Consider the following 12084-nt stretch of genomic DNA (forward strand, 5'->3'; position numbering starts at 1 on the left):
CCTGGGATGGGCCACCAGAGTCAGCTTGAGAGAAGAAGGAGGCCCTGAGTTGGTTCTGAGGAAATCCATCATTTGCTTCCTGAGAAGGCAAGCAGTGGGGCTTTCGGGCTTGGATGTAGCGGGGACAGAATAATCACATCCTGAAAGCTTCTGTCCTTCCCTCCCCACCCCCCCCCCACCCCGCCCGCGAGAATTCCTGTTTCAGGCAGCAAATCTTTCTGATTGTGCGGGGTCATTGGAATGCTTCATGGAAGACAGATGGGGGCCTCTCCAGTTCGGGTCCTGGAGATCACCTTGCCTCAGCCCCCTGTTGGATAAGTTAGTATATAGTTACACTTGCTCGTCATCACATGGCAAATGCTAAAGCCATGTTTTCTGATTATCACCAACCCCGCCCCCCCCCCCCTTGTACTTGCCTCGAGGTCTGTAAAATGACCTGAAACATGATGATGAAGACTGCCTACCAGGAATTTGCTGGACCTCATGGGGATTTGCCCATCCTTGAACAGATCGTTCCCATCTGGGGTCAGCTAGTGACTACATCGATACCTCTGGAGCTAAGTCGTCACCAGATATCCATCATGGCGCTAAGCACCATGATAGGACTTGAAATCAGTGACACTGACTTCTGTCAGCTCCCGTGTTCCTCCCTAGTGCATGCCTACTATCTGACAGACTGAAGCCAATCCATCTTTTATCGAGAGCAAATCTCCGCAGCGTAACTTAACATGAAAGCAATTTGCTGTGTACAGACGTGTTATGATTTCAACTCCATGTTTTGAAAGCTCTTTATGGACAAAGTTGTTTGTGGTTTGAACTTGTTTTGAGTCACTTGTTTTGGTGAAATTGTTTTGAGATTAGATATTAGGACTTTGTTCTCAAACTCTCACACTTGGCGTGGGAGGGACCGTTATGTTATTGACACCAGAGTGACAGCAGTGGCGTCTGTCACTTGAGGGACTTTTAAACTGCAAAAGCCAAGAGGTTTGACCAGCTATTTGAGAGCGTTTGGCCTTGACGAGAGTGCTTTTCCTTGATCTGATTAGCTCTCCAAAGATCTTGAGACACTTGCTCCTACTGTGGCCAGAGTATTCCCGGTCAGCAGTGCTGTTGGACCATACAACAATCTCAGGAAGAGACGGAATGTCTGTTCCCGTCTTGGCGACTCTGTTCCTTGTAGGCAGTAGTACAAGCTGCAAAACAGTCGCTGGAGTTGTAACCAGTGGGACAGCGCCTCCCCCCCCCCCTTGCCTTCCAGTGATGGTGCCATCACCCACCAGCTACACGCCCCAACGATGAGGGACCTCATCTGGCAGCTGATCCCCAGCTTTTGATTGGAAGGACTGAGTCCACTGAGAACCAGCTTGTAGAAAGGTACACCTCAATGAAATTTGGCCTTTCTTACTGTCACCTCCCCTTTGCCTGGAACCATAGTGTAATTAATCTATCACTGGTTTGGAGTACGTTCTTTCTTTATTGCCTTCTTAAGAGGCATTATCTGGTGTGCTATTGACTTGTGAAATAGCATAGTAATTCCCGTAATGAGCCTGTGTCCAATAAACCATTGGCAAAGAATCATAGTCTCTGAGCTTAATTTGCCCTGAACAAAACTCCAGTGTTTTTCTAGAGGGCCCAGGGGGAATTTTTTGTGTAGCTCTGCAGTGTGATTTAGAGTAAAGATTGCTCGATGCCACGGGTCCAGGGCCAGGCCTTCCAGGGTATCCAAGAGGGAAGGCACGGGGGGCGGGGAGAGCAGACCTATCTAGTGGAGGACAGGCCGACTCTGGTGGAGAGCTGAAGCCTTACTGGGGACCCAAGCTGGGCAAAGAACTGTGCTCGTCCCTGCAAGGAGCGTAAGTAAGTGAGGGCCCAGCCCCTCATGAATCCAGTGCCTGCTGAAAAGAAGCGCATTCCACCTTGCAACTGTTCGAAGATTCTTTGTTTTGACATACGGGCCCTGCCGTGTCAACAAAGACTGTTTTGGCCAAGCATTCGCTTGCTGTTTTACCTACTTCCTGCGAGCTAGATTTTTAAATGTCGATGTAATCTCAAATGCACCAGAAAGCGATGATTACAATAACATGGTTTCAAAAGCCCACTTTGGGCCAGGGAGAGGAGAGATGCAAAGTAGCTGCGCACAAAGCACTTTTTGTACTCATCTGTATGCGCCCTCCCCAGGATTTTTGCTGGGCTCCCTGGAAAGGGAGTGCAGGGCGGAGTGAAGAGGGAGAGAGCTCGGTGTGGTCGGCAATCAATGCTCTGGACTCCGCTGCTCAAGGGCCCTCAGCCTGGGAGCAGGCAACTGGAGTTTAGCTCATCCCTCCACACGGACTACAATGCCCTCCCATGTGACCCACATTTAACCTCGCTGTGGGTCATCTGTCCCATCTCCCTTCAAATCAGAGTTAGACGGGAGCAATCCCTTGTGAGATCAGTGCTGGTTTAAGTTCTGGGTACTTAACCAATTCAGACATCTGTTGAATCACAAATGACAGAGAGATAAGAGCTGCTTATCTGGCTGCCCAGAGCGCAATAGCTGATCCTGTGAGGTCCTGCTCTTTCCGGTGAACAGACCCGGGAAGGGGGAAGCCGACTGGAAATACAAATCACTGAGGCATCAGCCAGAGAGCACAGCGTCCTCTTATTACAGTTCTGTGTCTACAGGGAGGTGCCCTGAGTCGGCCTGGTAACTGTGTCATCACACAAGTAACACTAAGGATTAGAGGAGTCATAGAATTCCCGTACAAACGTTGGCTGTAACTCATGCTGAATTTTCTCTCGATGAAGCTTAACATACCCCGGGCCTACCTTTCCCACCCGGGCACGTAGAACTTCAAAGGGCAGGGACTGTCTTGCTTATTTCATTGGCACAGGAAACAAGTAGAGGACCATTTGTAAATTTCAACAGCCTGCTTGGAGCTAGGAGTGGCATTGACTTCCCATTCAGTATCGCTTTTTCCGAAAGCGCCTGTGGGGACTGGGTGGCTGTGAGCCCCTGGGCAGTGGGGGTAACGGATAGGTTACGGGATAACAGGGAGGCCATCAAGGTCTTCTGACAACTTCTGGGCTTGTGTGAAAAGGCATTGGCATTACCCCCACTGTCACAACTGCCCCCCTTTCGGCCCAGGCATTTCTTCTGATTGGAAATTCGGGTCTTGCCCAAGTTTGGGTCCCAATAAGACAGAAGGCTGGGTGGGGACTCGGGACCGAGGGGACTCTCTGTCACTCTTACAGCTTCCCTGTGTGGACTTAACACGTGCGTCTATGCCAAGGGCCAGCGAGCCAAAAGGCCCAATTGTTTCTATCTTAATTCAGTTACGTAGGAAAGAAGGAGAACAAACGTGGTAATTGATTCAGTTTCTCACTGAAACCCAGCGTTCCTTTTTCCGTCTGGCCGGCGGGCAAGAGTGAACAGAAAGATTTGGCAGGTGTCTTCCTCATTCACCATTTCAGCCTTGCCTCTCGCCCCTGACACCTCCGCGCCTCCCAGTTGCCGGGTTCTGCTCTCCAGAAGCAATTGCTGCTCGCAAAAGACGGTCTACGCAGCTACAAACATGGGATTATATAATACCCTTCTTTGTAAAACAACAACAATAAAAGCTGCACCTGGTAGCGTGGTTTACACATGGTTTACATCTTGGGTTTTTTTTTTTTTTTGACAGAATATTTCCCAGAGATTACGGAAGGAAGTATTTTAATCAGAATAATCTCACTTAACGTAAGTCTTGCATTTGTCTTAGACAAAGCCTCTCGCGACCACTTCTGCCACGAATCTGGCTCTCCTTATTCTTTTCTTTTCTCCTCTGGGAATGAGGGGAAGAACTACCTGTTAATGCTGCTTCGGGCCATTGAAACGTGTAGAATTTAGTTTATGGGGAAAGGAAAGGGAATGGCGAAAAGTTAATGGATCTGAGGTCTGAATGTAGTTGTTCAGAGAGCAGGGATGGGAACCAAAGCCCTGCCCTGACTTCCCCGTTGTGACCTTGCCACCAAGAGCACCCTGCAGTCTGCCGCCTACTGTTGCCTTCTGGCTGTCAAGGGTCCCGGGAATCCCACAGCAGGGACAAGACAGCAGTTTACAGCCATGTTAGCTTTGGGGCATGGGGAATAGATAGGAACTATCTGTCTAGACTGATCAAGTTTCCTTTCTCCTGATACCAAGAGGCTGGATCCTGTCTCTAGTTGATGTCATGAGATGTGATCTACGTGGATGAGAATAGGTTCTGGGATAAAGGAGGCAGGGGAGAAAAGATTCCACACCTAGAGACAGATTCAGGGTGATGGTAAAGGAGAAGCATTGATGGTGTTTGGTACGGAAATTAAAGCCATGAGCCGCTCAATAACGAATGTCGATAACAAAGCGTGTTGCTAAGTGCCAGCTGTGAGCTCAAGATCTGGGGATGTAGCTGTGGTTATAGTCATATTCCAATGAACTAACTCTATGGGAATCAAACTCCTTCCCTGTAAACCATACCGTAATTTGGGCATTTAACCAAACTCTAGTCACCAATTCCGATGTAGAAGGTGGTTTCCCCACAACACCAACAATTCTCAGATACCCTCTGGGCATCCTATAACTCAACTCAGTTCTGACACATCCTTCCTGGAGACAGCGTCAGATCCTACAGGGTAAGGGTTCAGTCCGACTAAACTGTACCCCCCCCCCCCCCACATACAAACATGCTTCAGATGCCAGTTATAAGACCAGGTGGTTACCCAGCCTGCTGACTTACTGGCTATAAATCAGAGGTCCCCATGATCCACTCTGTGGGTTCGATTAATACAGCGGCTCAAAAAACTCAGAGAAACATTTTATTTATTAGATTACCAGTGTATTACAAAGACTATTAAAGGTGATGAATCAACAGCCCGAGGAAGAGATACATAGGATGAAATTCTGAACAAAGGAGCTTTTTTTTTTTTTGTCATCCTGGAGTTTAGGGACTGGCATGGTGGTGCCTAAAAGCGTCTGACACAACTCGTGCCTGAGTGGCTCAGTCTGTGAAGCGTCTGACTCTTGATTTTGGCTCAGGTCATGATCTCAAGTTTCGGAAGTTCGAGCTCTGAGTCGGGCTCTGCGCTGATAGCACGAAGCCTGCTTGGGATTCTTTCTCTCTGCACTTCCTCCTCACAAAATTAAAAAAAAAATAAGCTTTAAAAGTGTTCTGGTACACCAAGCTGGAAGCTCTCAGTATCCTATCCTTTTTGGGTTTTATAGAGGTTTTATTACACAAGTTCAGTTGATTAAATCTTTGGCTATTGGGGATTGGTTCACCTTTGGCCCCTCTCCCCTCCTGGAGGTTAGGGAGGGCGGACTGCAACTTACAATCCTCTAACCACACGGTTGAACCTCCCGGCATCTGGTCTCCATCCTTAGGTACTTTCCAAAAGTGTCCTCATTAACATAAACTCAGGTGTGGTTGAAAAGGGTTTGTTGTGACTATCAAGACACCTTTATCACTCTCATCAATTCCAAGGGTTTTAGGGTGGGAAATGGGGACAAAGACCAAATATATATTTCTTTTTTTTTTTTTTTCAACATTTATTTATTTTTGGGACAGAGAGAGAGCATGAACGGGGGAGGGGCAGAGAGAGAGGGAGACACAGAATCGGAAACAGGCTCTGAGCCATCAGCCCAGAGCCTGACACGGGGCTCGAACTCACGGACCGCGAGATCGTGACCTGGCTGAAGTCGGACGCTTAACCGACTGCGCCCCCCAGGCGCCCCAAATATATATTTCTTACTATAAATCCCAATACTGCAGCATTATTATTTCTGTTTAGAATCAGTAGAATCCCAGAATCAATTGTGAATTCAGCAAAGTGATGCCAAATGTCCTGGAAGCAAAGCTCCTCCAAACTCACTTTAAGCTCCGAGTTGGCAGGTATGTTGCGAGTGTGTTTCTTTTGTCACGTGCTTGGGTGGCGGAGACTCAGAGCGCAGAGCCCAGAGTGGATCGTGTTTGTTTCCTAGAAGCCGACCAGAGCCCTGGCCTGGGCAGGGGAAGGCTGTGCTCAGGATTTACAAAGTTTGTTCACTCCGAAGTGGCCCCAAAGTCACTGAACCCTGGTTGTGTGAGGTTTCATATTGTCATGAGTCAACAGCCTCACAAGAAATGTAGGCTGACATTTACTGAGTGCTGGCACTGTGAATGACATCTGGGTGATCACGTCTAGGCATGTTAGTAAATTAGGGAATTGAGACTGAGAGGTTGAGTGACCAATGTGAGGACACGCTGCTAGAACATGGCAGACCTGAGATCTGAACCCCGGTCCCTCGGATTCCAAAGGTCATGCCCTTCTCACTAACCCCAACTGCTTCCCCATATGAAACTGGAGGGATGAGAAGCAAGAAATTCATCTACGAAACCTCATTACGGTGAGAATCCAAATCCTGTGACTCCTACATTATGGCTACCTCTAGAAATAAAGTCACTTGAATTATTATAATATTTGTTACTGGGGCACATCCGCTTCTCCAGCATAAGTAGAACTGTAGAGAATGTGGTTTTAGCTCATAAAAAAACTTTACTCCGTGTATTTGAGAACTTACCTGCGTGGCACGGAGTACTGCACGAGCCCACAGCGAATATAAACCTAAAGTAACAAGAGCTGTAATGAGAGAAGGAAGGAGTCTGCATCAGCTAGGGTCTTTCTTGGGGACCAGGCTCCCTAGGAAACAGAGCATGAGGCAGAGTCTACGTGCCGATGTTTTATGGGACACACAATCCTAGAGCCGTGAGAGTGAGGGAAGAGGGAAGAGAAGGAAGAGAGCAGTAAAACGGGAAAGGCCTGGAAGCGATAAACTGTAATATCACTGAACCGGCCACAGTTTTAGGAAAAGACACAGCTCTCCTGGAGTATCTTCAGAGGGGCCCTCCCGAATGCCACGTCCCAGAACAGCCCTCTGAAGGGATGATGGGAAAAAGACTCATTCTCTCTCCCTCCTATCTCCCGTCTCATTGGCCAAGGTTGCTGCATGGGAGTCAGCTTCCCTGCGTGTCTGGGTTGTGGCTCCAGACACCTTTGGGCAGTTGCCGGGAAGCCGGTTTCCCTGGGCTGCAATTGATCATTTCATCTAAACCCATAAGGGAGGGGAGGGACCGGAGCCTCTTGGGTCCTGTCCGGCGTGGACATCGGAGCTGCTTGTGGCTCCCACCGGAACAGGAGCAAGAGAGGCCATGTGGGAATTTGGTGGAGACTTGGAGAAGGTCAGGGCGGTGGTAGGGGGGAGTCTCCACGAGGAAGAAACCAAGGGCACTGGAGACAAGCGGGGTCAAGTGAATCTGAGGAGGTGTGTAAATTGTTATCTGATACTGAGTTCAAAGACAAAAGAGAGGGGATATTATAGAGTATCCTATTCAAGAGATAAGGTCATCTGAGAAAAATTTATTCACAGTGACAGTCTTCCAGAGATAGCAATGTAGGGGAACCACGGGGGATATTCCTTCACTCTGTTATCAACTCCAGGCTGGAAGGAATTAGGGGAGAGAGCAATGACTAAACTCAGAAAGATAGACATATAGCAGAGGTCACCTTGAAGGGATAAGTGACCTTTGGTCAAAAGACATGGCCAACCCCAGGGCGATATCACAAAGGAGTCAGAAAGTATCAACTCCAATCAGAAGCCAGAGAATGAGAGTCTATGGAGGTAGTCCAAGCAGGTCACCCCTCACCCCTGCTCTGCCCTGGGGCTAAAAGCTGGGTGGAGAAGTGAGGACTTTGGGTCTGGAGGGACATTTGGCAAGTCTATAGCATAGGGTTTCCGAGAGCACTGATCTAGGACTCTCTCACTCCTGCCTTTTTTTTTTTTTTTTTTTTTTTTGTAATTAGATGAGAGATGATGTAGCTTGCTTGAGGTTCTAGCACTGGGAGAGACCTTTGCAGGGTGATGTGGCTGGGCACAGGGCAGCTAGCCACAGGCAAGGCAAGCAGAGGAAACAAATGCCCAGGGGCAGGGATGGGCAAGGCAAGTTTGTGGAGCACCAACGGGGTCATCCTGACCCAACAGAAGTCGAAGGATTGTGAGAAATACTGGTAAATGGGTGGGATCATCCTTTGAAGGGCACCGAAAGCAGGCAGGGCCGTTTCCCCTTGGTGTGGCAGGAAAGAGGTTGCTCTTGAAGGTTCTGAGATGAAAGCAGGACTCAGTAAGATCAGCCGAGGCAGAACAATGAATCCATTTTACAAGAAAGGGGAATTGGATCCAGGGTGTCTGGCTGGGAAACTGTTACATAAATACAGAATGGAGTGATGTGAGGCTAGATTCGAATATGGCGGAGGATATAATCATAAGACGTGCGTCAAAGGGGAAATTGGTAGGTGTTGCATATCGCTGGAGGAACGAACAGGTAACACATAAATGGTTAAGTCTGGGTGACGGGAAAGGCATTGTGCTTCACCGAGAGAGGAAGGTGATGTGGATGGTCCTCTAGGGCAAGCATGGGGACAGAAGTGATGATGGCTGAGACATGTTGACTTTGGGATAACCCACTACTTAATCGCCTCTTCTTGACTTGTGTGACCAAGGTCATCACCCATGAAAGAACAGAGCAATGGTGCACCAAGGCTGGGCCAGCGGTGGGGGGGGGGGGTGCTGGGGGGCTCCAGAGCACAGGGGACAATGGGGTGTGTCTATAGACAACTGACAATCATGAAATAAACTAAAAGTCTATGTGCGTTTGATTATGATTATGCCCTGGTCAGTGATAAAATGCTCCTTCGTTGGTCTAAATTCTAAACAACTGCTGTGGTATACTATTGACTCTTAGCAACACATATAAGCTTAATGTTAGCACATTTTAATCACCTATTCTTTTTTATTTTTTTTTTAAATAATTAGTTATTTTTAGGGGTTCCTGGGTGGCTCAGTCCGTTAAGCGACTGACTTCGGCTCAGGTCATGATCTCGCAGTTTGTGAGTTCGAGCCCTCCATTGGTCTCTGTGCTGACAGCTCAAAGTTTGGAGCCTGCTTCAGATTCTGTGTCTCCCTCTCTCTCTCTGCCCCTCCCCCGCTCATGCTCAGTCTCTCTCTCTCCAAGCAAGTGTTCAGCACAGAGCCCAACATGGGGCTCGAGCTCACAAACCTTGAGATCCTGACCTGAGCTGAAGTCGGTCACTCAACCGACTGAGCCACACAGACACCCCTCACACAGCTCTGTACTTAAACAGGAGAATCAAAATGAACAATGACTGATAGCCCAGCTGTTTTAGAGAAAAAGAAAGAGGACTTGAGACACTTTAATTCTGTCGTTCTTTGTGACCATTTGGAATTCTTATTTCTGTTTAAAATTTTTAAAGTAGTAAAATAGAGGGCCCACTGTGAGCTGAAATAGTTTTGTTTGGTAAGTGTAAACTTTGGCTCATACATGAAATATTTTAAATTTGAAGGACATCTTTAAAATTGAAATCAGGGGCGCCTGGGTGGCTCAGTCGGTTAAGCGGCCGACTTCGGCTCAGGTCACGATCTCGTGGTCTGTGAGTTCGAGCCCCGTGTTGGGCTCTGTGCTGACCGCTCAGAGCCTGGAGCCTGTTTCACATTCTGTGTCTCCCTCTCTCTGACCCTCCCCCGTTCATGTTCTGTCTCTCTCTGTCTCAAAAATAAAATAAACGTTAAAAAAAATTTTTTTTTCATTTTTTTTTTCAACGTTTATTTATTTTTGGGACAGAGAGAGACAGAGCATGAACGGGCGAGGGGCAGAGAGAGAGGGAGACACAGAATCGGAAACAGGCTCCAGGCTCCGAGCCATCAGCCCAGAGCCCGACGCGGGGCTCGAACCCACAGACTGCGAGATCGTGACCTGGCTGAAGTCGGACGCCCAACCGACTGCGCCACCCAGGCGCCCCCCAAAAAAATTTTTTTTTAAATTGAAATCATTTTCTAGTTCCTAATTGTTAGTTTTATTATTTTTTTTATGGAAGCACAATGGACACACAGTGTTACATTAGTAATTGTTGGTTTTAAAACTAAAAAAATAGATGGGGCACCTGGGTGGCTCAGTGGGTTAAGCATCCAACTATTGGTTTCTGCTCAGGTCATGATCTCACAGTCGGCAAGATGGAGTCATGAGCTGAGCTCTACACTTGGGGTTCTCTCTCCTCTCTCTCTCCCCCCCTCCTCAGCTCGTGTGTGCACTCACGTGTGTGTGCGTGCCCATACTCTCTCACTCTCTTTCAAAATAAATAAATACACTTAAAAAAAGAATAAAACTTGGGGCGCCTGGGTGGCTCAGGCGGCTGAGTGTCCGACTTTGGCTCAGGTCACTATCTCCTGGTTCGTGAGTTCGAGCCCCGCGTCGGGCTCTGTGCTGACAGCTCAGAGCCTGGAGCCGGCTTCAGATTCTGTGTGTGTGTGTGTGTCTCTCTCTCTGCCCCTCCCCTGCTTGCTCTCGCTCTGTCTCTTAAAAAAAAAAAATGAATGAACACACACACACACAAATAAAAATAATAAAACTAGAAAACAGATCAAAAACTTTTTTTTTGGCAGGGGAATACCAGTTGAATAACCTGGTTAAGAGGAAAAATCAGCCTCCTACAATAAAAACGGTCCCATCTCTGCTGTTCAACAGAACGGAGAAAAGTATGAAACAGTCAGTTGGCATTTGACAGCTTCATGTTTCTTAAGCGACATGAGAACATAGGTGGTTTACTAAATTTTTTAAAATGTGTCTGTTTTGTTTTTGTTGAAGACTGCTTGCAGATGAGATTAGAAAAATGGAACATTTGACTTTCTAACTGGCTTTAAAACTTGAAGAAATTTGATCTTCAAGGCCTTGAATGTGAGATAGCTCAATCATATTTCTTCTTTCTTGCCAAACAGAAAAGCCCAGCAATGGAATGCAAGCTCCTAAAAATGGTCAATCAGATCTATCAAGTGACAATAGATTAAGAAAGAAAAAGTCGTGGGGCGCCTGGGTGGCTCAGTCGGTTGAGCGTCCGACTTCAGCTCAGGTCATGATCTCACAGTTTGTGGGTTCGAGCCCTGCGTCGGGCTCTGTGCTGACAGCTCAGAGCCTGGAGCCTGCTTTGAGTTCTATTTCTCCCTCTCTCTCTGCCCCTCCCTCTCTCACACTCTGCCTCTCTCTCTCTGTCAGAAATAAAACATTAAAAAAATTTTTTTTAAAAGAAAGAAAAACTTGTGAAAAATTTTATATCATCACTTGAACCAAATTGTGTTTTTAGCCCAACCAAACTTTTTTTTCTTGTGGTTTAGAAGCAGATAGGTCATCCTGAATCAAAAGAAATTTGTTGGCTCCGGTGGGTATTTCCAGACTCAAATTGCAATCTGGTTTTGGAAGAACATTTCGTAAAAAGTAAGCACACTATCCTTTCAGAAGAGAGCTTTATTTCACGCACATTTCTGAAATATTCGAAATCAATTCACTTACCTTCTGGGAAATGACATCAAGTTGAAAAGAGTGGCCAAGGTTAAGAAAAAAAGCAGAATATCCTGGCATTCTGATACTTTTCACTTATTTAATATCTGAAGTGATCAGATGTGTCCTTATGGGAGATGGAAAATTACTTTACAGTAAAGGAACCAGTTTTGAGCATCAGTTGTGTTTCAGGGAAGATTGCTACTGAACACATCAAAGAAATCTTGGAACAATGGATCTGGGTGGACATACCCAACGTAGCATCGGTGTTCAGCAAAGAGCTCAGAGATTGATCGGGTTCTTATTTGGGTCCTTCTTCACATCATCCTCGGCACCTTCACAGCTTACACTTTGGGACATGTTTTTTTCACGTGTGATCTTTTTTGGAATTATGGGAAATTTCATTCATTCTTAGTAATCTCACCCATCGATTAAAAACTCTGCAGACAGTAGGCAACAAATCCCCAAAGCCCTTCCCAGATAAATAAAGTGCTCGGTATGAAGCTGTGCATATCACAAAGACTAATTTTGAAAAATGAATCCCAACTTCGATGCTGGGAGGATCAGTTTAGATTGTATGAAGAAGGCCTTTAACCCTGCAGCAACAAAATGTGACCAAGTCTTGTTGCCCTAACAAACAGAATTAGGGGCGCCTGGGTGGCTCCGTTGGTTAAGCGTCAAGACTCTTGATTTCGGCTCAGATCATGAT

This window comes from Herpailurus yagouaroundi, unplaced genomic scaffold (genome assembly GCF_014898765.1).
Source record: "Herpailurus yagouaroundi ecotype Mexico unplaced genomic scaffold, PumYag 203, whole genome shotgun sequence".
Taxonomy (NCBI): domain Eukaryota; kingdom Metazoa; phylum Chordata; class Mammalia; order Carnivora; family Felidae; genus Herpailurus; species Herpailurus yagouaroundi.